At 39.1% G+C, this 27,920-nt stretch overlaps 1 protein-coding gene across 3 annotated transcripts in view; it reads right to left on the reverse strand.

Annotated features, from left to right (window-relative positions):
- Nucleotides 1-27,920, reverse strand: part of Enox1 (ecto-NOX disulfide-thiol exchanger 1) — a 515,583-nt gene that overhangs the window by 422,335 nt on the left and 65,328 nt on the right. For all 3 annotated transcript variants that reach the window (XM_090342091.1, XM_090342088.1, XM_090342090.1), the window contains exon 2: nucleotides 1,765-1,928. The gene's annotated coding sequence lies outside the window, so the exon portion shown is untranslated. The remainder of the gene's footprint in view (nucleotides 1-1,764; nucleotides 1,929-27,920) is intronic.

A 27,920-nucleotide genomic window follows, 5' to 3' on the forward strand; every position in this document is an offset into this window, starting at 1 on the left:
TAGTTAGTAAAATTAAAGCTGTAACAGATCCTGGGATCTTAAAGGATAAAAAAAACTGAGAAGAAAAATGATTCTTCTAATGTTGATCAGTATTCCCACATGTGGCACACAAATCCTCACTACATCCATTTCTGAGAAAGAGGTAAGGGTGGTAGACTTTCACACCTATCTTTCTCTTTATGTTTTTCTTCCCACCATTCACACATTGGTTTTAGTTCGAGTGTTAGTTGCACAAAGGCCCTTAGATGTTATCTAGCCCCATCCTCTTATTTTATACATGACAGAAGTCAGGGCCAGTGAGACAAAGGCTTGCCTCTGGCTGTACAGCTCTATATTGGCACAAACAAAATTAAAACTGGACTCTCAGAGTCTGTGCTCACTCCCTCAGCACAACAGAATGAGAACATTTACCCAAATGCAGTCTAGCTGGTCTTTATTCTATTTGGCAGATACATAAATTTTTCTCCTGGGAAGAAAACCTTGAGAAATATTTTTAAATGAATTAGAAGAATCTTACTGTTTTTAATTCAATAAAACATGTTTGATTATTAACTTCACTGCCTGCTAAGCCTGAAATTAGGTTTCTATGCTTGGGCAGGTCCTGGCCAACCAATAACAGGACAACCAGATTGCAATTAAATAGATATTCCCACTTGGGGAGGAGGTGTCTCTCTGTCTCTGTCTCTGTCTCTGTCTCTCTCTCTCTCTCTCTCTCACACACACACACTCACACACACACACACACTCACACACACACACACACACACACATACACATACACAGAGTATCAGAAGAACTTACTAAAAACAAGGTTTGAGCCCATTGTGATTTTTCCAGCCCATGTTAGAAGATATTAAGTATTTTAAGATGCAGCTCTCCTAATACAGAGATTCCAGCCCACTGACTTGCTAGAGTAAGAAGTTTCTTCCCAATGTCCCTATGCTAGGTCTACCCCCACAGCAAAAGGTAGTCTGTCAAGTGCATTCAACCAGTCTTCAGTCTCCTTCCTTACTCCTACCCTTCAACCCCACAGTGCAAGACTGTGGCTCTGAAGCTAGAACTTTTAAATCGTGTATTTGAAAAATAGACCATTTAAGTCCATTTTTTCTGAAGAGGAACAGGGCAGGGAGGGAAGGAGAGAAGGAAGGAAGGAAAGAAGGAAGGAAGGAGGGAGAGAAGGAGCAGAGAGCACAAGAGAGGGAAGGAGGGAAAAAGGAAAAGAAAACAAATAGTCCAGCTTGCTTCTAAAACTCTTCCTGTCTCTTTCCCTGGTGTGGGGATAGCATCTTCTGTCTCATTTGCTTTACTCTGTGGGGCTTCAAACATATAAAGAAGCTGTGACTAAGGGAGAGGTCTTCGCATTCTTCTTGTTGTTTAGACTACAGGAATATCTGGATCTGGGCCACTAAAAATAACTTCATTCCACAGTCAAAATAGGTATTTACTTTTCAAGAGCATAAAGCTGGTTTGTTGGTAAGTATTATTTACACAGATCTGTCCTTGACTACAAATGATGTGTATTTCTTTTTTTCTTTCACAGCAGATACAGGCTGGCTGCCCAGGGAGCAACACTTATGAATACCATTCTTACTCAGGTGAAACGCAACAATACCAAAAAGAAAAATCCAACGTTACAGAATTAAAAATAAATACATTCAATGACAAAAATTAACCATGTAAAGCTTGGGAATAGTTGAGCCAAGATCGAAAGTTTCTAAGGAAGAAATCATCAACAATAACAACAACAAATTATTGCATCCTTACCTTGCATGCCAGTCTGGAGTATCCACTTAGTCTCTCTAGATGCCTCTTGAAAAAAACAAAAACAAAAACAAAAAAACAACAACAAAAAAAAACGAAGTGCCACAAAGGTACCAGAAGTTTGAGATCCTGAGGGAGCCAATTAGATTTATGGCACTTTCAAAATTCTGTAAAAGAAAACAAATAGCATTAGGGAAAAAAAAACATATAGCAATTGAAATGACATTTTACATGTTCTGGCCTGGATTACACCTCAGTTGATGGTTATAATCCTTATGGTTATAAAATATATCTTGGGGTTTTAATATAAGTATTAGTAACAATTTCAGAGACAGGAAATGGAGCGGGAGGATGTAGCACATCAAATCCTATAGATACTTCAGCTTTTATCTTTGGAATTGTCAGCCAAAACATGAGAAATGAGGCCAAAGGCAAGGACAGATACTTACTGAGAAGCCTGCCTTTGCTGGCTAGCAGCTGTGTATACTTTGAGGTTCCTCTAATTGTCTAGCAAGTCCTTAGGGAAGAAAGTGCTGCAAGTAGGAATTTGGAGGAGCCACTCAATGGCCTGTGGTAAGTCTGGGTAAATGCTGGGGGTTGGGCAGCCAAGGGGAGGGCCAGAAAGGTCCCAATGTCTCCACTCCGGGCAGAATCAGGCCTGGGTTTTAGCTGTTGGTGGAAAGAGAGGCCCTGTGTCCCCTGACTCTCTTGTCTCTCCAGAGCTCACAACACTAACATGAAGGCTATTTCTGAGTTCCGTGTAACCTTTTGTAATTAGATGCAAAGCAGATGTGTCCGAGACAACAGAACCAGGCAAAAGGCAGTGAGTTTAAAAATAGACCATCTGCAGTTGGGTTTATGGGATGCTTTCTCTTCTTTTCAGGGGAAAATAGATAAACTATCACTTGCAAAACTGACTAGAGGCTCAACAAATGAGGTAAAGGAAAAATGGCAGGACTAGGGCTTGACCTAAGGATCTTGTATTCTCACTTGACTTCATTACTCAGGGCTAACACTCTCCCACTTGAGCCACGCCCCTACTTCCAGCTTTTTGTGGTTAACTGGAGATAGTTTCTGGGACTTGTTTTCCTAGGCTGGCTTTGAACTAGGATCCTCAGATCTTAGCCTCCTAAGCAGCTAAGATCACAGACATGAGCCATTGGCAGCTATACTTCTATAAAATATCTTTCCGGAGCTACTAGGCAGAGCCATCCTTTTGTTCTGCTTTGCAGTTGACTATTTTAGTCACAGCCTTCAACTTCCACTTCTTGGTTTAAAAAAATGTGGTTGTTTTGTCCTGATAGCAAGTCTGCACACATGATGGATACCTGCTGCGTCATCCCTTGAATCAGACGTTACAAACAACATGAAGAGCACGGAACGCCTATATTTTGCCTCCCCAGTTATCATCCTTCAAACCACTGCAGTTGTCCCTGTCTGTGCAGAACACAACCTCATGTACCAAAATCAGACTATTTTTGAGATCCCACCTTAAATGTCACCTACTCCCTGGGGTTGCCCTGACCATAAATAATATCGCCTTCGTTTTCATACCTTGTCCTTTTGCATCTTCAATTATAGCCACTGATATAAAATTACTCCTTTAAATTCTTTGAGCAACAATATTTTAATGACTGTTAAGAGCAATATATGTCAGAGAATGTCAATTCCTCTGCTGTAGAGTAAAAACCGTCCATTATCCTGGAAGCAGAAGGACTTTATTCAGCTGGACTTAATGGGACGCAAGCACTAAATTATCCAGGGAAAAGAAGAGCGGGTTCAAACCAAAGATAATGACAAAAAGGAGAAAAAGCATGTTAAAATAAAGAAGGCGAGCAAAAAGCCTGGTGCCCCCAAGATGTCTCCTAATACAGACACTGAAAATGTGGTTGGTGCCTGCTGGTGATCTTCTGCATGGTCCTGAAGGGCAATCCAAAATATTTTTTGAAAAGCATCTTCAGCCCTCCCATAGCACCTCTAATCTACACTAGTAATAGGAATCATTGAAAATACTCCTATCATTTGTCTCTGAAGCTCTGGAACTCCTCTGAGGACCATCATCGTGCAGAGAACAGGTAATCTTCAGAAGTGGTTGAATTCCCTTGTCTGCATTTATCACACTGAATGATATGCCCTCTTAGGAGGGAAGGAAGGATTAAGAGCTAAATTAAGCTAATGTTCCTTCATGCATAGTAACTATAGTCCATCACACAAACTGACAAGATATGTCTTTGTATGGATTTGGGGGAATAATATTTTCCCTGGATAATTAAATGGGAACATATACACTGTACATAGCCAAATAGGGAGCTATGCATGTGCATAGTTAAATACTATACATATTGGAGCTTTGAAATCGTTTTCAAAGAAGTTGTATTCAGAATGGTTCTCTAAAGCAGATCATTTTTAGAAATTACTATCCCGTAAGCATTTGCTTTTCTTTCCAGGCTAACTGTGCAAATCATGTTGCTCTTCCCCAATTTCCCAAGATCCCCAAGGTCATTCTCCTCGGTGTTTGCTTTAAATACAACTCAGTGCCAGAGATTCTGCCTCAGCTTTCAAGTTCACACAGTTGACACGTTCCCACAGTGTCCCTACATCCAGATGTAGGGGATCTGCATTTTCTGCAAGAAGTTTCGCTTCTCACCAATGGCAAACTGACTTTTTATAGTGTCCTTCTACTTCCCCTGGGTAGAAGGCTGCCAGGAAGGCACAGGAGAGGAGGAGTCTTTTGATGCTAATGAATCTTGTGTGCTGGACTCTGAGGTAAGGTGAGGAAGCTGAGCAGGGCTTCTCCAGGGAAGCTCTGGTGAGGAAAAATATAAAAGGAGAACAGAGAAGCATTCAGACACCTTGCTAATAGCCTCGAGCAGATATTCCAGGATTATGCAGTCACTTGTTAGAGACCTACATAATGAAGAAATGAGTCAGTGTGCTTGCCAAGTCAGACTCTGGATTATAGAAGGCCTTATTTCAAAAGGAAATTCTGGAAGAAAAGCATAAAGTGGTATAGTGACAAATTTATCTCCATGAAGTTGCTAGTGGGTAGAATAAAGGCTAGTGAAATATGAAAATCCGTAGTCCACTGCTATTTTCATTGTGGGGGACTTTGAGAAGACTGGAAGCTCCACTGGAGCACTATCAGCGCTGCCCTCAGGTCACTGTGGGAGGGAGAGTGTTATGCCTCATCCGGCCTGCTGAGGGGAAAGCCCATTATTTCTCAGAAGTCCTGAAATTTGCCCTTGCCTTTTAGATAACACAGACAACACACACAACACACAAACACACACACACACATACACACACACACAAAGACTCAAATATCTCAGATTATGGAGCTGGGAATGTGGTGTAGTGGCAGAGTGCTTATCTAGCATACACGAGGCACTGGGTTCAATTCCTTCATACTATATTTAAAAAGTAAAATAAATAGGGGCCAGGAGTTTGGCTTACTGGTAGAGTGCTTACCTAGAATTCACAAAGAGCCGGGTTCAATTCCTCGGTACCACATATATAGAAAAAAATGCCAGGAGTGGTGCTGTGGCTCAAAGGGTAGAGCTCTAGCCTTGAGAAAAACCCAACGACAAAGCTCAGGCCCTGAGCCCAAGCCCAGGACCGGCAAAAAAAAAAAAAAGTGAATAAATAACAGGCAGGTGATTCACACTTGTAGTCCTAGCTTCTCAGGAGTCTGAGGAACAGTTCAGCTAACCTGAGCCAGAAAGTTCCTGAGACTCTCATCTCCAATAAGCTATTCCAAAAAAGCCAGAGGTAGCCCTGTGGGTCAAGCAGTAGAGTTCACTTGCCTCAAATAAAAGAAGCTCAGAGACAACACCCAGGCCCTGAGTTTCAAGCCCCGGGACCAGCAAAAAAAAAAAGAAGAAGAAGAAGAAGAAAGAAGAAGAAGAAGAAGACTGAAATTATAAGAGAATTCTCAGCCAACATATATCAACCAAAGGAGTTAAAAGTCCCGTGTGACCAGGTACAGATAACGAGGGCTTAAATCCTAGCTACTCAAGAAACTGAGAAGTGGGGATGCTTGGGCCAGAAAGTCCATCAATTAATATTCCAGTTGATAAGCCCAAAAGCAGATATGCAGCTCAAGTGGCAGTATATTAGCCTTGACTAAAAATGCTAAAGGAGAGTCCTCAGGCCTCCAGTTTAAGATCTAGTATGCATGTGTATATACACACATACACATGCACACACACACACACACACTCTCACAGAGAGAAATCTTACAGCAATTAGATACCTGAATTATCTAATGGAGTATCTAATGGAATAGCAGAGGAAATGTGTCTGAACATTTAATCCAAAAAAATCATAGAAAGCTTGGATATTGGATCTTAATAAGGGAGCTCTTGGAATATAAAAGGACCTTATCTGTGTTGTTTACTTTTCCAATCTTCAAAATAGTCATCTGAGATAAATGATTATATTACTATCCTTATTATTAATATAAGGAAACTAATGCTCAGTAAACTTAATTAACTTATTCAATTCCTCCTAGGTATGTGGCAGAGACAGTATGATGAAAAATGATTTAAGCTAAAAACACTTACTTTCCCCCCTGACAGCTCTATCTTTGAACTGCCCACACCTCACAGACCTGATATCTGTTTCTTTTTCCCCTCCCCAAATATACCCTAGGGCAGTAAAAGAGATAACCTGAAAATTGAGAGCCTCTCTGTCCCTTCTCTTGTCTGCTAAAAACAGATGCTATTAAAACACACACACACACACACACACACACACACACACACACACACACACACACACACACACACACACACACAGCTCTCTTCCCAATAACTCAAGATAAGATTCCATCTCTGCACAAAAGCCTGGAGGTTCACACTTACAATCCCAGATACTCAGGAAGCTAAGATCTGAGGATTGCAGTTCTAAGCCAGCCCACACAAGAAAGTTTAGGAGACTCTTATCTCTAATAAACTACTCAGAAAAATCTGGACGTGATGCTACTATGGCTCAAATGATAGAGTGAGCCTCGAAAAAAAAAGCTCTGGGGCAGCACCCAGGCCCAGAGTTCAAGTCTAAAGCCCCTGTCCAAGACAAACTATCCCAGACCCTGCCCCACCTTACCCTACTCTCCCTGCCCAATAAAAAGACACATCAGTTAAAAGAGACAGCACCATTTTCTGGAAGACTCTGGCATCCGTCTCAGGCTTTTACCCCCAAAACAGAAGTTTGTTGGTCTATTGAATGTGCTTTCTGCCCTTTCTTCATTCTGATAGTTGTGTGACTCAGTTTACTTATACAATATATAAATACATACAATTAATTATGTTTATCAGTGGCCAATGATGTTTGAAATCAGGATTATCCTACAAACAAGGAACTTTTGAAGGATAACAGAAAAAGAGAGCAAAGAAAATCAGAGTTCCACACAACAAATCAGAGGAAGTCTGGATCAGTGGGACTGCATTAAACTGCAGAGCTTCTGTATGGCAATGGACATAGGTAGCAAACTAATTAGGAAGCCTACAGAGTGGGAGAAGATCATCACTAACCATACAAAAGACAAAGGCCTCATATCTAAAATATATCCACAGCTCAAAAAATTGAATCACTCCAAAACTAATCTCCAAAGAAACAACCATCCCATTAATTACAATAAAAATATATGAAAAAAAGAAAATCAGAGTTTTTTACAAAAAAAACTGAAGAGAACAAAGAAAAAAAAAGTGAGAAAGTTCTGAAATATGCCCTCTGAATGTTTCCCTGCTAGGACTGGGCTTGTTCTTAGCCAAATGACTTAAACAGTTTCTCTGTAAACTTGAACCTCACTCCTGGTAAAACATATCTTCAAATGTGAATATTTCCGTTGCGAGTTTTCCTGTCTAGTTTCCTGGGGAGTCTGAGGGAGGAGTGGTGTCTTCATGGGAACAGCTTCTGTCTTCTCTCCTATGACTCAAGTAGAAATGTCAAAGAACAGCTACTGCTAGTCCAGCAGCAATAAATTATTCCATCTGCCAAGCAAATTCAAGTGGAAATCAGCCCCCCATCTCCAGCACAGCCCCACAGGAAAGTGGGAAGGACAGCAATGGGAAATTAGTCAAGCAAAAGTGAAGCAAAAGAGAGGTAAGCTTCACCCACATCCTCTTCTCACAAAATGCATGAACACATTTACATTTTCATATTGCCAGGAACAGGTGAGAACAGAATTTGCTTCCTCCTCTTTGCTCTCATACTACACAAATTGCTAAATTATAGTGTTTACCATATTGTCCTGAAATTAGATTTTAGGTGTCTGCCTCCCAGATAATGTTAAGTACTCCTTTCCTCCAAAATGTTTGTGTTACAGGCCTCTGGGATCACATTTAGCAAATATTTGTTATACAAACAAATGAAAATTGAATGAAACAACGAATAAATGATGATTAGCTCCAGGTATCTAACTAGGGCAAAAGGAAATTTTCTATTCCCTCTGTTCTTTATGACTGAAAATAGTAATCATTGCAAAACTTGGTGGGAAATGGTGTCTGAACGCTTATGCATTTAGGATGGTTTTACCATGTAATGAACGAGCGTTTGTGGCTGCATATACACAATGCTCCAGGTTTCTTACTCTATACATCTCTTCCCATCTTACACTCACCTATACAGCTTAATCATCACTCTAAAAAATATTCTTATTTTTCCTTAAATTCTTAAAGGAAAAAGAGGTTAGGAAATATGACTTTGCATGACCTCCACAGTGCCACCACAATGGATAAATCTTATATAAAATGATGTTCAGTAGGAAGACAGATTTTTTTTTATAGTAGCAGAGGAAGCTCAGTTTATTATGGGGCACATGGAAAAGAGACCAACCCTAATCTGAAGATGAAGAATGTACATTAGATTTATCCAGAGAATGAGAATATAGGAAAGAAGAGAAGTCCCAGAATGCAAGAAGAGTGAGAATTAGTAAGGAGGGGAGCTCAGGCCTGGGATAGTTCATGTAAGGGCAACAGAAAGTATTTTAACCAAGGTGGTAACATTTTGATGAGATTTTGGAGAGATACTTGGATTGCACACAGAGATGTAAAGATTGGGAATTTTATTAGGGTACACTAGCTTTAGTAACAAACTAGCCTTAACATGTCCCTTTTAGCAAGATTACTTTAGCTGTCATATTGAGAATGGATTATTAGACTGTGAAATCAGATGCACAGAAATCAGGCAAGATGCTATTTCCAAGCTTCAAATGGTGACACTACCAACTGGATGAAACAGATAGATTCAACACAGAATTAACAAGCTCAGCAACTGACTAGATCAGGGTGTGGCCATATTTTTCTGTAAGGAACCAGATAAGAAATGTTTAAGCCTTGGCAGCCATATGGTTTCCATCACCACTGTTCTGTGTTAGTGAGAAAATGGATCTAGAAAATATGTAAATGTCTGTACTTGGATTCCAATAAAATTTATTTAAAAATAAAAATAGACCAAGAGGTTTAATTTGGCCCAAGGCAGTCAGAGCAATAAAATATGGTTTCACAGTATGTAATCTGGGCCTCTGGTTGGCCCCATTACTACATCTAGCAAAGAGACACTGAGACAGAAGGAAGATCAGACATACAAAGCTCAGAAGCTGCCTCATCCTCTCTAGTAAAAGGAGAACTGAGAGGGGAATGAAGGATGTTTTAAATGAGTTCTTACTGACAACCCAGCTGCATAGGAGGCTGGGAAATGCACCATTAGTTGTGTCCTGAGGATGGAGAGATGGTGTGAGTAGATTTGGGTGGACAGCTACAGTATGAACTACTAGAGCCAAAACTATATACAAAAGTCAGCAAGGCGTGAAGATGAATAAAATGATTTCAGGCACTAGAAACATGAGACCAAGTTCACAGCTCCGCAGAACACTAATGTTTAGAGATGATAAAGATAAATTAAAAAGTGGGGGATTCATGGCTCCAGAAGCATGAAGCCCTAAGTTGAACCTCAGCACCACAAAATAAATAAATAAATAAAACTTGGGATATTATGTATCTAAACTATACCAACAGCTCAAAAAATTGAATCACTCCAAAACTAATCTCCAAAGTAACAACCATCCCATTAAAAAATGGGCCAAAGACTTAAAGAGAGTCTTCTCTGAAGAAACAAAACTAGCCTATAGACACATGAAGAAATGCTCAACATCTCTGGTCATAAAAGAAATGCAAATCAAACAACTCTAAGATTCCACCTCACTCCAGTTAGAATGGCCAGGATCAAGAAAACTAATAACAACAGATGCTGGAGGGGATGTGGCCAGGAGGGATCACTACTACACTGTTGGTGGGAGTGCAAACTCGTTCAACCACTATGGAAAGCAGGATGGCAGTTCCTCAAAAAACTAAATATGGAACTCCCTTATGACCCAGCAATTCCACTACTTGGCATTTACCCAATTGTGCAGAAACAAGGACATATTAAATCCACTAGCACAACGATGTTCATTACAACACTAGTTACCATAGCAAAGATATGGAACCAACCCACATGTCCCTCAGTTGATGAGTGGATCAACAAGATGTGGTATTTATACACAATGGAATTCTATGCTGCTGTCAGAAAGAATGACATCGCCACATTTGTAAGGAAATGGAAAGACTTAAAAAAAAATCATATTAAGTGAAATAAGCCAGACTCTAAGGAACACAGGCTCATTGGTTTCCCTCATTTGTCATAATCAGTAGAAACCTTGGGATCTCCTAGCAGAGATTTACAATAGAGTAAAACCTAGATACATAAGGCCACATACAATGACCCTAAATGAAAGGACCTCCAGGATATAGACACAAAAGCCATATAATGAGTGATTGTTGTCCTTAATGTACTATGTTATCTCTCATCTCCTTTGCTGTCCCTTGGTTATCTCATATTGTTACAGTATTTCACCTTGTTATCTGATATATTGTATATATACTTATTTGGTTATTTGAAATAGGATAGGGAGAAGGGGAAAACAAGATGAGGGGTGGGGGTGGGGGAGGGAAATGGGAACTAAGACATGAGAAAGGGTATCAATGTTTGTGAAGCAATGTACCTTCTATCTGGTGAATATAATGTAACCCTTCTATTAATTACAATAAAAATATACAGAAAAAAAACTTGAGAGTTCACAGTGGCTTAAACAGTAGGAATACTATACAAATTTAATCATTAAGAATGTGATCCCATCATTGGCAATCTCTTACTGATTGCATATCACTGATATGCAGATGAAAAAGGAGTCCTATTAAATGTAATAGAAAATGGCAAAACTGACTCCTTAAAAGCACATGTTGTTCTTAAGGTACTATGTTATCTCTCATCTCTTTTGCTGTCCCTTGGTTATCTCATATTGTTACAGTATCTCACTTTGTCACCTGATATATTGTATATATTTGTATTTGGTTATTTGAAATTGGATAGGGAAGGGGGGAAAACAAGATGAGGGATGGAGGTGGGGGGAAGGGAAATGGGGACCAAGACATGTGAAAGGGTATCAATGTATGGGAATTAATGCACTATCTATCTGGCAAATATTATGTAACCCTTCTATTAATTACAATAAAAAATATATGAAAAAAGCACATTTTCATTCCTGTGAGACTGGACTGCTTTGGGGGTATGTACTTTAATATATATTTTTTCTCATATACATTACAACATACTAATATCATTAACAGATATTTGTCTATCTAGACACATATACTCAGCACTCACATAATTCATTACAAAATGCTTTTCCTTTTTTAGTGCCAAGTTTTGTAATCTCTGTGCACTCCCTTTTCCTTAAGGCTTCCCCTCCCAACCCTGTTCTTTGCTTCTGCTAAGACCAAAGAAAAGATCCTAGCTTCCCTGACATTTTAAGCCCTGCTCTATTATTGCAGAATACAACCCAAGTCTATGGTCTAAATAAAATACCAAGTAGAATCTCCCATGCACCCTCCCTGGCTCCTCTACCCTGAAGGCCTCAGCTAGGAAGAGGAATCTAAGATCATATTGGCACCCTGCCATCTAGCAAGCATGTCTTTCGATCTATTCTCTTCTCTAGAATGTGAGGTCTGTGGGACAAGAAGGGAGGGTTCTGAAGGTTTTATATTTGTCATAGCAGAATAACGAACAGTCTTCCTTATAAATAAGGTTTTCCTTTAAAAGAAAAGATCATTTTTAAAAATGATCTGACTAGGAGGTACACAGATAGTAAAGAGAACAAAATTAGTGATTTCTTTTACTTGCCCAAAATAAATCATTAGTGTACTAAATCTAACCAAGTGACTATTTATAAGCCTGACCTCGAGCAACACAGTGTTCAATAAATATAAATCGAAAATAGTGACAATGCTACCCATAGTTCCTTATTTAATGACACTCAGTTGGCAGTTCAGTGGCACAAGCCATACACATTTTATTTTTCTTTTACTTATCTTGAAATAGCAACTCATAGCAGGTGTTAATTAACTGCTGGAAATAGATTTCCAAATTAGTAAAAGTACTTCTTCCTTTGGTTTGAGAGAGGCCAATTCTTGTTTATAAGCAAAGAAAAATCTTCAAGCAGCATTTGATCATGGAGCCTGAATGAGATTTTCAGTCAGCTCCAAGAATTCTTTTTTTTATGGCTACTTTTATAGGGTCATCATTATTCAAGACCACCATCTTCCAATTTCACCTGCAAGGTACATCTAGAAACTTAGCTGCTGATACAGATTATGTACAAAACTGGAAAACCACAACTTGTTTTCCACAGACAAAGTTAAATGTCTGTGGAAACTTTTAGAATTGTTCACTAGTCTGAGAGAGAGTTGTGAGGGAAGGCAGAAGTTGGCCATTGATATATATACAATCATAGACATGTGTTCCAAAAAAATCTAAGCGTAATATTAACCATCCGAATGCTACATTTAATGCCTTCAGATGGTAACAAGGCTAGAAACCTATCAGTTTTGTTAGGTGAAAGCCTTCTTCTTTTACTCTTATTCTCTTGAAGTATACAAGACACCCTGCGTCTTTTCCTCTGCACCAGAGACTTTCCTCTCTTCCAGGTCCAGTGAAGTGAGGCAAGTTATCAGCTCCCATGTTCCCATTCACCTCACTCATCTTTTTTACTCTTTAATGATTATCAGGATAAATTCATGATATAGAAGTACTTCATTGTGATTCTCCACATATACAACGTACACTGATCAGATTCACCCCTCTTTATTTTCGTCAATTTCACCACTCTTTCCCTTCTAGTTTGCTAACGGTTTTATTATGCTATTTTCATAGGCTCAATTATATTCATTGCTATTGCCTTGTCTCTTCATTTTCCCCTCTCCTGCTGGTCCCTGATCCTCTGGCAAACCCTTTTCATTCCTCATCAGTAATCACCCACAAGCTTCTCCTCTGCCCCTATTCTCTTCCTCTGCCAGTGCCATCTCAGTGCAGGTCCCCTTCAACCCCTTTCTGAATGAGGACACAACCCCCTAGTGATTTCCTCTCTGTTTATAGGCCAATTTCTCTAGAGTTTACCCTACTCATCTTCCTCAAAAAGAAAAAATTCAGATGGTATCACATATCTTGCTTAGAAAATTGTAGAATGTAAGACCAAGGGTAGAGAATATATTCCATATTTTATATATTCTAAATTCTAAAGCATACTTTATTAAAAAAACAAACAAGAAAATAGAGAAAGAACATTGAAACAATGAACACCCTCTAAGACTACCTCTTCTTTTGTTACATGGCTGAGGGATTTCTCCCAGAATCAGGCTGCAGCACCTGGCTACAACCTCATGCTGGGCCTCATTTGATTTCATACCATACACACACCTCTGCTGGCTTAGTTCTGAGACTTCGCTGGGTACTCACTTCTCCATACTTCTTTATCCCTAGACTCACACATAAATCATAAATTACATTTAAATTTAAATTACAATTAAATTATAGCTTACTACATCTTCCAATCTTATTCAGAGTTACCAACTACAATCCTTAAGGCTTATTCTCAATACTTTTCAGGGTGACAAAGAAGGATCCAACTTTAGTTTTCTGCAGGTACTTAGCCAGTTCTGCCAGCACCATTTGTTGAAGAGGCTGTCTTTCTTCCATTCTATATTTTTGGCTCCCTTATCAAAGATAAGGTGGCCATAGGTCTGTGGTTTAATATCTGGGTCTTCAGTTCTATAATGCAGTTCTTTTTTAAGATAGATAGATTAAACAATGTTTAGCAGAATATTTTCCAAAATGTAAATTATTATCTCAAAGAGATGGGAACGTGAATTGCTTATGTAGACCTTGCTTCTTTCTTCTTTTTAAATTATCTGATTCTTTAGCAAAGAACCTGTCTACATTTATAATTAAAAGTCATTATCATCACTCTCCATTGTATAAAAATAGTGCTCAAACACACATACACACACACTTAATTCATTGAGAGAGGAGACCTGTAGCTTAAAGTGCTGCCATTTTACTTAAATTATACCATCCACAAAGAACTCTTCCTAGTCAAATCTGAATAGATTTGTCAAAGACAATTAAAACAATACAAGGACCACCTAAGTTGCTGCCTAAATTCCCACTATCCAGTTCATTTTCAGAATCTTTGTCTTATACAACACAGTCAAATACTTTTTTTGTTGGGGGGATGGTGGGGAGAGTCAGTTATGGGCTTGAACTTGAGCCTGGGCACTTTTTGCTCAAAGCTATCATACTACAATATTAAGCCACAGTGCTACTTATAGTTTTCTGGTGCTTAAATAGAGATAAAAGTCTCATGGACTTTCCTGCCCGACTGACTTTGATCAAGATCCTAAGATCTCAGCACCCTAAGTAGCTAGGAATGAGCCATCAGTGCCAGGCTTCAACTACTATTCTGATTCCTCCCACAAGCATAAAATGACTCATCGGTTTGAAAATAGAAGGGGTGGAGGTAATTGATACTCTACAATTCTTCCCTCTACCTGTCTTCCTACTTTTAAAAATAGAAAAACAGAAAAATAATTGGAAGATCCTTCCAATTTATTTGGATAAATCCCTGAATAGGTTACCTATACATATGTTCATTACTGTTTTTTTCATTATGTCTATCATAGGTGATAGTTCTTACAAAACCAGATGGGTATCAGACTAGATTACAAAAAATGGAACCAGGAAAGTGTCAACTAACTGAACTTTACATTCTATAGATTTTATTACCTAATATCAACTTAAGCCCATCATTTTAAAAACAGACGCTGAGATGTTGTGCCTGGTCTTTTGGAGAACAAAAGAAGTAAAAGTTATTTATAGTGACCTTTTAATGTTTACCTTAGAGCTGCTAATCAGATGTAAATTGTCACACCATGGATATGCATAATCAACTTTATTCCCTTTGCTAATTGAGAAATAGAGCTGTTAATGTCAAGAAACATTTGAAAAATGTACCAAGCTTGCTCAATGGAGCAAGTTCTTTTTAAAAGTCAGAGTTTCCATATGGTGAAATCATGGAAATTACGCTTAGGGGGGAAAAAAGACTAATTTGTTATGGAGAGAATCTCTGCTGGAATAAAATCAGTCTTAACAAGCCCAAATCTGGGAAATTTGACCACTTATGTCCAAAAATAACTCTCTTAGCTCTTATGAAATATCATTTCATCTCTCCTCCCCAAGTTATTCCTGAGAGTCCCTGCTGCCAGTGGGTCTGACTTAGCAGTCACTTTACCAAAACACATTCACCTTAGTTTCTGAGGCTATCTTGATCTTTTTTTAAATCTCCCTTATAATCTAATGCATTTTATCTGTATGAGAGTGCATGTAAGAAACCATTCTTACCTAAGCATACGGCCTAAATAATTTTCTCACAGGCCTGGCTAGTCAACACTTTGTAATGAGAATAAAACACATGAACAACAGAGTGAAAGAGTATAAGCACAAATGAACACATCTGTGGCCACAGAAGGCTGACAATGGGTGGAGCTTAATTCTGAGCTCCTCCAGGTTCAATCTTATACAGTCCCAGGCCTATAGATTGATCCCCTCACAAAGGCACATCTATAAGTGTTAAACACACTCCCAAAAAAGCCACATGCCTGGTGGATCGTGTGTTTGAAGAGTGAGTCTTACTCCATCTCCAACACCATGGAGGAGCCTGAGTCCTGTCACTTAGGCTCTCTGAATTTTCTTCTCCTCTTTTGTACTAGTACCTAAACAGATCTAACTGAAAATAATAAGAATGAAGAGTCAGAAAAGGATATCAAAGAAGTAAGGATGAACTGAGTTTCTGGCAGTCACTATATATGAAACCTAAGATTGGGGGACTGAAAGATGACTCTGGGTTTACACATGCAAGATGGGATACATGATCCTGCCACCAACGAGCTAAATTTTAAACAAATACCATACTGAATGAAAGATACCAAGGAATATATGCAGTTGGAGCTCCCTAAGGCAGAGAAAAATATTGAATGAGAGCCTAAAAAATAAATTACCATGGTTGAAATATTCAGAACAATAACAGAGTAAAGGGTGCTTATAACATCTACCTAAACATGCCACTTGGGCCATGAAGAAGCAAAGAACACCAAAAGAGCCTGGGCCTCATTTGAGGATTTGAGGCTTTTGAGAAACTTACCAAACCAAAGAAATGAAACCTTGAGAGGAAAGTTGGCCTACATAAACAGGATCCTCTTGCCTCAGTTTTCCAAGTACTGGAGTTGCAAGTGTATATAACCATACCTGACTTGTATCTATAGAAAGTTTAAAATATTAAAATTTCACAACAAAATCTCATTAAAATGGATAGTTGAAAGTGGGGAGTATGCCCCTTACATTTATTAAAGGAATAGGAAAACAAAACAAAAAATCATCTTAACACCATGATCAAAAACAGAAAATTTCAATCAACACTATACTTTTCACAAAAATTTAACAGATTGAAAACTGCAAGCAGCACATGTTAAGTCTCTGCACACCTCACCAAAGATATATTTATTCAAAACAAAATGTCTGTCAATGGTTCTTCTGTAAAAAGAATGTGAGTCATATATGCTGAGAAACTCTCCTCACAGTTTTAACCTTTTGGAGATTAAAAAAATCCAGCCCATACTCTAGCAAAAAGCTTGTCAAAAACAATTTCACAGTTTAAAAAGCAAGAATCATTTTGGCACTTCACGGCCTGAAATCCAACATTTCAGATAAAGAAGCATAGAACTCATCGGAGGCGCCAACTAGCTCAGAACATGGTAAGCAATTTTCTTCCTGAAACCTATATGGACCCTGAGACAGAGGCCACACACCCTGGAAAGGTTACAGACTAAGAGAAGGTAATCAATCTGTCAGTATGGATGCCCAAGCCTTTTATGTGACATCTAAGGGAGAAGCTGGTGGCTCCATCAAGAAAGATACCAGGACATCAGTGAAGAAATGACTGAAGGAAAGATGCCACCTATGGAATGATCCACAGCCACTCCTGTTACTCCATGTCACCCATGGCAACTTCTGGCTCATGAACCTGTTGGGGGCTGCAGAGAGTCACCCTACAGCGCAAGTCAAAAAAAAAAAAAAAGAGAGAGAGAGAGAGAAAAAAAGAAGAGCAGAAAAGAGCATTGGTTTTTTGCTCTGATGGAGAAAATGCCCTAGTACAACAACAGCAACTGCCCGAGGGGAGATAGGCTCTAGCATGCTCTCAAAGTCCTTCCTTTCCTGAATGTTAAAGAACTTTTCTCAGGCTTTTTGAATGAGCTAAAAAGCATTTTTGAAAGATAAGATATTAAACCATTTCTATAGGGAATTTGAACACTGGAGATTATTTACTTTTCTGTAATTACTCAGGCACATGGGGAGATTAGCTTTCAAATGCTACTAGGTCTGCATATAGTGATTTCAATAATGGGGAAAAATTAGCTCATGTTTTGAATATTTAGGGGTTTGAAGTAGATATTACTCCTAAAGAGTGAACACTGGTTCTTTCCTATACAGAGAATAATAATTACAAAAAAGAAGCATTAATTGTTCCCAAATCTTCACTTCTTCCCCAACAATCTTTTTTTTTAAGCATCTTAAGCTAGCTCAGTAGTGCCTGTCTATAATTCCAGTGTTTTGGAGGTAGAAGCAACAGGAAGCTCAAGCGTTCAAAGCTAGTGTGGGTTATATAGCAAGTCCAATGCTAGCCTGAGCTGCACAGTGAGATCCTACCCACCTGGTAAATAAATAAAATAAAAAACATATTGGGGTTTTTTTTGTTTGTTTGGGTTTTTTTTTTTTTTCACCAGTCCTGGGCTTGAGCTCAGGGCTTGAGCGCTGTCCTTGGACTTTCTCAAGGCTAGCACTCTACCATTTGAGCCTCAGCACCACTTTCGGCTTTTTGCTATGTATGTGGGGTACCGAGGAATCAAACCCGAGTCTTCGTGCATGCTAGGCAAGCACTCTACCACTAGGCCAAACTCCCGGCCCAACATATTGTTTTGTAGGAACATTAGTAAATGAAAATTCATTTATGCATTCAGATGAATTTGAGTTTCACATCTTAGATTTTAAACAAGATAGCAACGCAATCAACAGACCTATCTACTAAGTGCAAAAGTAGAAATTTTTCTTTTGAGTGCACTGGCGCAAGCCTATAATCCTAGCTACCTGGGAGAAAGAGATAGAAGACAACCTAGGTGAAAAAGAAGTTTCCAAGACACCATCTCAATCATTGGCTGAGTACAGTGATGCATGCTTGTCATCACCAGTGACACGGGGGAGCATGAACAGAGGATAATAAACATAAATCCTACCTTGCACATAAACAATGAACAAGGGGGATGGAGGCATGCCTCAAATTGCCCCGAGTTTAACACACAGTGCCACCAAAACAAACAAACAATTCTTCAAGAAGAGAGAATTATAATTTTAGAAGACTATTAATAATTGGATATTGTCTTGTATTTCCAAGATTACTTGCATATTTGCTCATTTTTTTAAAGTTTATCTCAGTTTAAGGAAAAAAAAACTGACACAAAATTTATTACTAAAGAAGCTCTTGTGGCTGGGGGTTTGGCATAGTGGTAAAGTGCTTGCCTAGCATGCACAAAGACCCAGGTTCGATTCCTCAGTACCAGAAGTGTCACTGTGACTCAAGTGGTAGAGCTTTACCTTGAGAAAGCTAAGGACAATGCTCAGGCCCTGTGTTCAAGCCCCAGGACTGGCCAAAAAAGAAAGCTCTTATAACATGTGCTTGATGAACTTCAGTCCATCTGCACTGGTGGCTCACATCTGTAATCCTAGCTACTCAAGACTCTGAGATCTGAGAATCCCAATTCAGAGCCAGCCCAGAAGGATAAATCCTTGAGCCTCTTTATCTATTACCCAGCAAAAATGCTGGGCCCTCGTCCAAGTGGTAAGGTACCAACTATGTGTTGAAAAGCCAAGTGGGAACCCAAGAATTTCCAACAACAGCACACACACACACACACACACACACACACACACACACACACACATACACACACACATTCCACAAATACTATAGAGAAATCTGTGTGCCTTTGGTCCAGCTTCTCCCTAGATTCATCTTATATGATTATCTGATTTTGAAAATTGTATCGGTATAACACTTTATGTTCAGATTACATAATCTGTGCATATATGTATTTGTGTATATGCATATATGTATAGATCTCCGAATAGTTTTTGTCCTATATAGAGATGTACATAACTACCATTGCAATCAAGACAGAATTCTTCTGTCTGCACCCAGGATCTCCCGCCACCCCTAACCCTCTGTCTTAGCCAACATTAATGTGTTCTCTATTTCCATAATTCTGTCATTTCAAGAACAATGGAATCAAACACTATAAAACCTCTTGAGATTGGCTTTTTTCACTCTTCAATTAGACCCAAAAGTGGTTGTATATATCAATAGTTCACGTGTACCCTTTTTAGTGATTTAAAATATTATCATTTTGATCATCATGATACAAAATATAATTGAGTTTTAAATAATTGATAACACCCATCTGAACTTCCAAACTAAATAAGATGAATGAAGCTAAGGGTCAGATCCAAGAGAGGAGTTTTAAATCTGCTGACAAGTATACATTGGCAAAACTACAAAACTACTGATGGACAAATGTAAAGTCCAGATCATGCTGAATTTCTGGTCCTTCACTCACCTCTCAGGGTCAAAATGTGATCCTCTGTATTCTTATAAAATTTAGTATTGAGAGGGATGGAATTCGTGGGATTCTGAGGGAGGCTCCTTACCCACTTACACCATCTACAAGGCACAGATCCTTACCAGATAACAAATCCATGAGGGCTTGATCTTGAAGACTTTCCAGCTTCCAGAACTATGGGCAATATACTGCTATGGTTATAGATTATCTAGACAAAGATATTTGCAACAGCAAAATGTGTGAGGACGATGAAGGAAGAGGACACGAACTGCTTCTCTGTGTCTCTCCACTCACTCACCTCCATGGTTTAAGGTTCTATGCCTTTGTCTACTTCTATTTACAGGATCTGCTCCAAGAGCTGCCTCCGGTCTCTGCTCCCCATAATGCTCCCCATATGTCAGTAAAGCACTTACCTGCCCCAACTGTGGCTAAAGTGAGCTCAGGTGTGGCTTGCTAAGCCTTGGCAGAAAGCATGTGGAGCTAATTTTCACATGGGCAGAATGCAAGTGCTGTGCAGGCTTTGAAATCTTCCTCTTATCAAAGGATGTCACAGTCAGGCTCTGAGTCCAGCTATAGAGCTGCCTACAGGATAGTGCTGTCATACAGAGTTAACAGGGCAACAGCCGTGGAGGTGGGGATAGCCTCAACACCTCAAAACATAGAGCTACTCAGAAACAATGTCAGCCTAGGAAAGCCTCGGATATGGTTCCACTGTGACATTTGAAACATGGCCTGGATTTAGTGGCTGCCTTGGGCTTTGGGCAGTCAATCCTCACTCCCAGTGTATCTGGAAAGCAAGATACAGACGTCAAAGATTTTCAAGTTGTTTATCCTGTTGTGTTAGGACTTCTTACTCCTTGATTTCTATTTCTCCATTTCTCACTACTGGACTGGAAATGTCTACCCAAAGTTTGTCCAAAACTGTAGTTTCAAAGCATGCAACATTGAATTTCACAGGCTCACAGATGGAAGGAAATTTGGTGCTAGAATGAGTTAAAACTTTGGGGAGATGATACGGAGATGATTTGGAGGGTGCAAGAGAACAATTTTTATGGTCTAAATGTGCTCCCCTATTCATGTGCTGGGAATTTAATCTCAATTCAACAATGTTGGGATGTGGGGGCCTATCAAGAAGAGATAAAGGCCCTGACCTCATGAAGGTAATGTCACAAAGTTCCCAAAGCCCCTTAGAAGTCAGTTGCTGGTCAGCAGGAACAATGATGCTCTTATACTTTTCATTTACTTGCAACATTCCACACATACCTCCTCCACAGATGCCAGCATACAAGTGCTCAGTGCTCACATTTCAAGGTTCAGTGTAGGTGTCGATTTTGTAACTTAGTCTTGTCCTAGCCTGCTTCTCACTCTGCCTGGAGCATGCAATTCATAGGCATTCCCCTTAATTCGTCCCACCCTGATGGTCAAAGGCATGATTTGCACGACTGAGATCACATGGGAAAGGGGAAAGGAGGGGTCCAAGGCCAAATCATAAGGTAGTCATGGGTGAGGGGACTGATCAGGGCTTGACAAAGTAAAGCAGCAACCACTCAGTCCTCATGGAGTTCACCAAACACAGAAAGTCTCAGATGTATAACCAAGCAACCAGAACCCTAAAGGGCAGAGAGAGAGAAAGAGAGAGAGAGAGAGAGATGGATGAAGGGAGGGATGAAGGAAGGAACGAAGGAAGGAATGAAGGAAGGGAAAAGAAAAGATAGGCCAGAATCCTAAAGGGTTCATTACATTCTTTACCACAAAGCTTGTCATCAAGCAAAATATATTTTCTACCCACTCCATAGTCTATGTAAATGGAAGAGTCAATTCTGACTTCCTGTCTGAGGCTGTCAGAACTCACAGCCTATCGCTGAAACGTAATAAGGGTGACATTTGTAAATTTTCTAGAATTTCCACATACTGCCCCGCCCCCCGCAAAAGAAGCGCCTACAGCACATTCATCTAATTGTCTTTTCAAGGAGTTATATATTTAAAAAAACCTCGATTTATATCTCTTAACTGTAATCATGTTAACAGCAAGACAGAGAATTAATGGTGTTTCATTTCGGGGGGAAATTGTCTAAAGTTAATATAAATTACTTACATTATTATTGAAAAAAATCACATATATAAATCTGATGTCTCTCTCAGGATGATACTTACAGATTTATAGACCCTGTGTAATAAAGGAAGCACATGAGCTCATTCAATATTCTCATGCTGCACAAAGTAAATGTTACACATATCCACTTCATGTTCGCTTTGCTCAGGATGCTCTGGATACAACTGCTCTCTGAACCTCCCATGCTCTGCACAACCATCTCATCCATGCCTCAGTGTCTTAGCTGGAGGTTTCCCTTCCACAGCCCCTCCCCTTCTGATGTCTCTTTTTATCCACTCTCTCCCTCATGGGCCTCTCAAATGTGGTCTTTTCCTGGAAACTTTCCCCAGATTTCCAGGTTCTGGAGCCCTGAGAGCTGGCTCAAATATACCTCAGCTTCTGAATGATGCCTTGCACACCTTACTAAAATACTTTGGAAATAAGGAGGTTAGGATTTGCAATTCTTTTCAGACTTTACATGTAATTTGTGTATATTTGTATATATAATGATCCTGAGGATGGAACACAAATCTAAAGACAAAATTCATTTTTGTTTTCTATACAGCTTAATACATGTAGTCTAAGTGATTTTATACAATATTTTAGTGCAGCAGCATTTCGATAGCAACCTGCCACATAAAGTCAGATGTGGAACTTTCTACTTGTAGCATCATATCAACACTCAAAATATTTTTTTTATTTTGGAGAATTTGAAATTTTCATTTTTTTTAAATTTACAGATGCTGAACCCATATTAGACTTGGTCATTTTTCTACCAGGCAAAGTTGGAGTTTAGAGGAGGACTTATGAGCCACTCAGAGCCCCAGTATCAGAAAGACCCATACCTGACTTAACTCTATAACTCTGTGTTAAGTCTGACTGGACCACAAAGTCTGTGGTGAGCAGAGGAGCTGCATGCCTACCATTCCTTTCTAACTTGTTTGGATAAAGATTTATCAGTGGCCCATAAAGACATAATTCCACAATGTGTGGTGATTGCACAAGACTCACAGTAAACACAGAATGTACACATTTCATCAGTGACTCAGCAATGATCAAGTAGGGAACTAACAGCCCTGGTTAAGGCATGCTTTCCATTTGCACCAGAAATGGATCTCACAACTCTATTGAAAGAGTGCCTGAAAAATCACAAGTGGAAAAAAGGAAAGATAACCTCCCTTATTTATCAATAATCTAAAGTCAGAGTATTGAGTAAGAGTATATATTATCATGAATGTTTCCTTTGTTAAAAACAAAACTGTGTTAGATGGGTATCAATGGCTCACCCTATAATTCCAGAGGCTGAAATATGAGGATCACAGTTGCAAAGTGCAACAGGCATTGAAGTCTTCAAGACTCTCATCTACAATTGGCCAGCAAAAAGTGGAGCTATGATTCAAGTGATAGTAACACCTTTATGTGTACTCATACACATACATGTGCACATGTGCCCACACACACAGTTAAATAGCAATTAAAAATACAATAAGAATGGGGCCGGGAGTTTGGCATAGTGGTAGAGTGCTTGCCTAGCATTCACAAAGACTCAGGTTTGATTCCTTGGTACCACATGCATAGAAAAAAGCTAGAAGTGGTGCTGAGGCTCAAGTGGTAGAGCTCTAGCCTTGAGAAAGTCCAAGGACAGTGCTCAGGCCCTGAGCCCAAGCCAGGGACTGGCAAAAAAAATACAGTAAGAATGAAATCTTTTTGTATACCTATAATTGTTTTGTGCCCCACAAATTTATGTTGACAGCTCCACCATGGGACACCAGGACCTGGATCATAAGAATTACCTTTGCCCAGAGCTCTAAGATTGGAGCATTCATGTTGTTTCAGTTTTTAGAAAACACCTGATGAATACAGATGGTGGTGGATATAACATAGAAGATTCTAGAAGCCAAGAAGATAATAGTTCTGTTTTCTACAATATGCTGGACAGACCACACCTGGTACATTATATCCAATTCTAGGGAACACATTTGGAAAAGGACAGAGAGAAGACCTATCAAAAGATACTGGGTTTGAGCCAAATACCAGTGGCTCACATCTCTTATCCTAGATATTCAGGAGGCTGAAATATGAGGATCATGGTTCCAAGTCAGCTCAAGTAGGGGAGTCAGTAAGGCTCTTATCTCCAATTAACCATCAAAAAATCAAAAGTGGAGGTATGGCCCAACTGGTAGCGCCCTATCCTTGAACAAAAAAGCTAAGGCATAGAGCCTAGTCCTTGAGTTCAAAAAAAAAAAAAAAGATTCTGTGTTCTAAGGGTTTATTAATCATGTGACCAGATGGAAGCAAATTAACCTTTGTCTTAAGTTTCTCTTTTGCAAAATTAGAATAACAGGATGTTTTTAAATTTATGTACATGAGAAGCATATGCAAATACTCATGCTACAGATAAACATGAGACATTATGATGCTAACTAGAAAGTGTCTATAGATTAACCCAATGGGGAGGTTATCTCAACAGCTGAAGACATAAAGCACAGGCCCCAGGAGGAACACAACTCAAGACAGCTAGAAGATGATATTTTTCATGAAGAAAGTAGGAGAGGTTTAAGTGTAATCAGTAAGACAATGTACACATTTATAAATTTCTCATAAACTAAAAAAAACAAAATGAGGAATAGCTTCCAAAGAGACAAATACGGATGTTCTAGGGATATATTAAGCTTCATGTCTCTTGAGATTATAGAGTATTTAATGAAAATAGAATGTTTAATAACATCAGATAAAGGCTGTATATAAAATGCAATAATAATGATACTGGAAGATATTGTTTCTTTGCCCAGCCTAAACACCATGCAATATGAGTTCTGTAAAAATATTATCTTTATAAATGATAGCAACAAATCCATAGATAGTGAGTAAATCTTTTATAATTTTATTACTATATTTAAGGGCAAAGAAAGTAGATAAATGTATTGAGCCAGGCACGGTAGCTCACATCTATAATCCTAGCTATTCAGGAGGTTGAGATCTGAGGATTGGGATTCAAAGCCAGCCCAGGCACTAAAGTCCATGAGACTCTTATCTCCAGTTAACTACTAGAAAAACCGGAAGTCTCTTTAACATAGTATTAGAATTCCTAGCCAGTGCAATAAGGCAAGAAGCAAGCATAAAGGGGAAAGAGCAAGCAAATAGGGAAAGAGGAAGTAAAACTATCCCTCTTTGCAGACGACATGATTCTGTATTTAAAGAATCCTATAGACTCTACTCCCAAGCTCCTTGAGCTGATTCAAAACTTTGGAAGGGTAGCAGGGTATAAAATTAAGCCTCAAAAATCAACTGCCTTCCTCTACGCCAACAATAAGAGGAACGAGGCAATAATCAGGAAAGAAACTCCTTTCGCAATAGCCTCAAAGAAAATAAAGTACCTAGGAATTAGCTTAACTAAGAATGCAAAGGACCTTTTTGATGAAAACTTTAAAACCCTAAAAAAGGAAATTAAAGCAGAACTAAGGAAATGGAAAAACCTCCCATGCTCCTGGATTGGAAGAATCAACATTGTGAAAATGACAATCCTGCCAAGGGCAATCTACAAATTCAACGCAATACCCATCAATATCCCAAAGGCATTCTTTAAAGAAATAGAAGAGGCAATCCAAAATTTCATACGGAATAATAAAAGACCCCGTATAGCAAAAACACTTAGTAGAAAGAACAGCGCTGGAGGAATTTCAATTCCAAACTTTAGACTCTATTACAGAGCTATAATTCTCAAAACAGCTTGGTACTGGCACACGAACAGGTCTGAAGACCAATGGAATAGAACTGATAACCCAGATATTAAACCACAGACCTATAGTCACCTAATCTTTGACAAGGGAGCCAAAAAAATAGAATGGGAGTAAGACAGCCTCTTCAACAAGTTGTGCTGGCAGAACTGGTTAAGCACATGCAGAAAACTAAAGTTGGATCCTTCTTTGTCACCCTGCACGAAAATTAACTCCAAATGGATCAAAGACCTGGAGGTAAAAGCTGACACACTGAAAACTTTACAAGAAGGAATAGGAGATACACTAGGCCTCCTTGGCACAGGTAGAAACTTTCTTAATAAGGACCAAGAATCACAGCAAATAAGAGAAAGGCTGGATAAGTGGGACTGCATTAAACTGCAGAGCTTTTGTATGGCAAAGGACATAGCTAGTAAATTAATTAGGAAGCCTACAGAGTGGGAGAAGATCTTCACCAACCAAACAACGGACAAAGGCCTCATATCTAAAATATATCCACAGCTCAAGAAATTGAATCACTCCAAAACTAACCTCCAAAGTAACAACCATCCCATTAAAAAATGGGCCAAAGACTTAAAGAGAGTCTTCTCTGAAGAAGAAACAAAAATGGCCTATAGACACATGAAGAAATGCTCAACATCTCTGGTCATAAAAGAAATGCAAATCAAACCAACTCTAAGATTCCACCTCACTCCAGTAAGAATGGCCAGGATCAGGAAAACGAATAACAACAGATGCTGGAGGGAATGTGGCCAGGAGGGATCACTACTACACTGTTGGTGGGAGTGCACTCATTCAACCACTATGGAAAGCAATATGGCAATGCCTCAAAAGGCTAAACATAGAACTCCCCTATGACCCAGCAATTCCACTACTTGCATTTACCCAACCATCCAGAAACTAGGGCATACTAAATCCACTACCACACCAATGTTCATTGCAGCATTATTCACCATAGCAAAAATATGGAACCAACCTAGATGTCCCTCAGTTGATGAGTGGATCAACAAGTTGTGGTATTTGTACACAATGGAATTCTATGTTGCTGCCAGAAAAAAACGACATCTCCCCATTTGTTAGGAAATGGAAAGTCTTAGAAAAAATCATATTAAGTGAAGTAAGCCAGGCTCAAAGGAACTTAGGCTCAGTGGTTTCCCTCATTTGTCATAATCAGTAGAAACCTTGGGCTCTCCTAGCAGATATCTGCAATAGAGCAAAACCTTGATACATAAGGCCATATAGTATGAAGCTAATTGAAAAGACCTCCAGGATATTGAAACAAAAGCCATATAATGAATGATTGTTGTCCTTAATGTACTATGTTATCTCTCATCTCTTTTGCTGTCCCTTGGTTATCTCATATTGTTACAGTATCTCACTTTGTTATCTGATATATTGGATTTATTTGTATTTGGTTATTTGAAATTGGATAGGGAAGGGGGGAAAACCAAGACAGGGGGTGGAGGGGAGGGTAATGGGGACCAAGACATGTGAAAGGGTATCAATATATGTGAATTAATGCACCTTCTATCTGGCAAATATCATGTAACCCTTTTATTAATTACAATAAAAAAAGAAAAGATAAAAAAAAGAAAAACCGGAAGTGGAGCTATGGCTCAAGGGCAGGGTGGTAGCCTGGAGCTGAAGAGCTCAGGGACAACACCCAGGCCCAGAGTTCAAGTCCTACAACCAGGAAAATAAAAATAAATAAATAAATGTATTGAAATTAACTAAATCAGTCCCCTTTCACTGAATTTACTTCAAAGTCCAGGATTCAGAAAAATTGGACATTACCCAAATGCTCAAAGTAATCAGAAGGATGTCCCTTGTCTGAATGGTGAAGACTCCCAAAATGGCATCATCTGTTTCACACAAACACAGGCATATTCATCTGTAACATAAGGAAACAAACCAACGAAAAGCTACATTGTATCAGTCCAGAAGAATGACATCATTACAAAGCAAAGCTTAAGAAACATCAAGGAGACAAAAGAATTCTTTTCCTAGAGCATCAGAGTAAGTTTTGAGTACCAAGACTTGGTCCTTCTGTTTCACCGTCTGAAGAAAGTCTGAGCAGCAGAGGTCAATCTCTGGCTAGGATCCCCAAATACCAGCCTCTTGGCTGAGGGATGCAGGGAGGCAGGGTATTTCAGACTTCACCTTTTACCCAATCAAAGATATGCTGAAAACATTTTACACCTAAACACATTGAAAATCGCTGGAGGAAAGCTATAT

This window comes from Megascapheus bottae, chromosome 11 (assembly GCF_031878675.1).
Source record: "Megascapheus bottae isolate mThoBot1 chromosome 11, mThoBot2.hap1, whole genome shotgun sequence".
Lineage (NCBI taxonomy): Eukaryota > Metazoa > Chordata > Mammalia > Rodentia > Geomyidae > Megascapheus > Megascapheus bottae.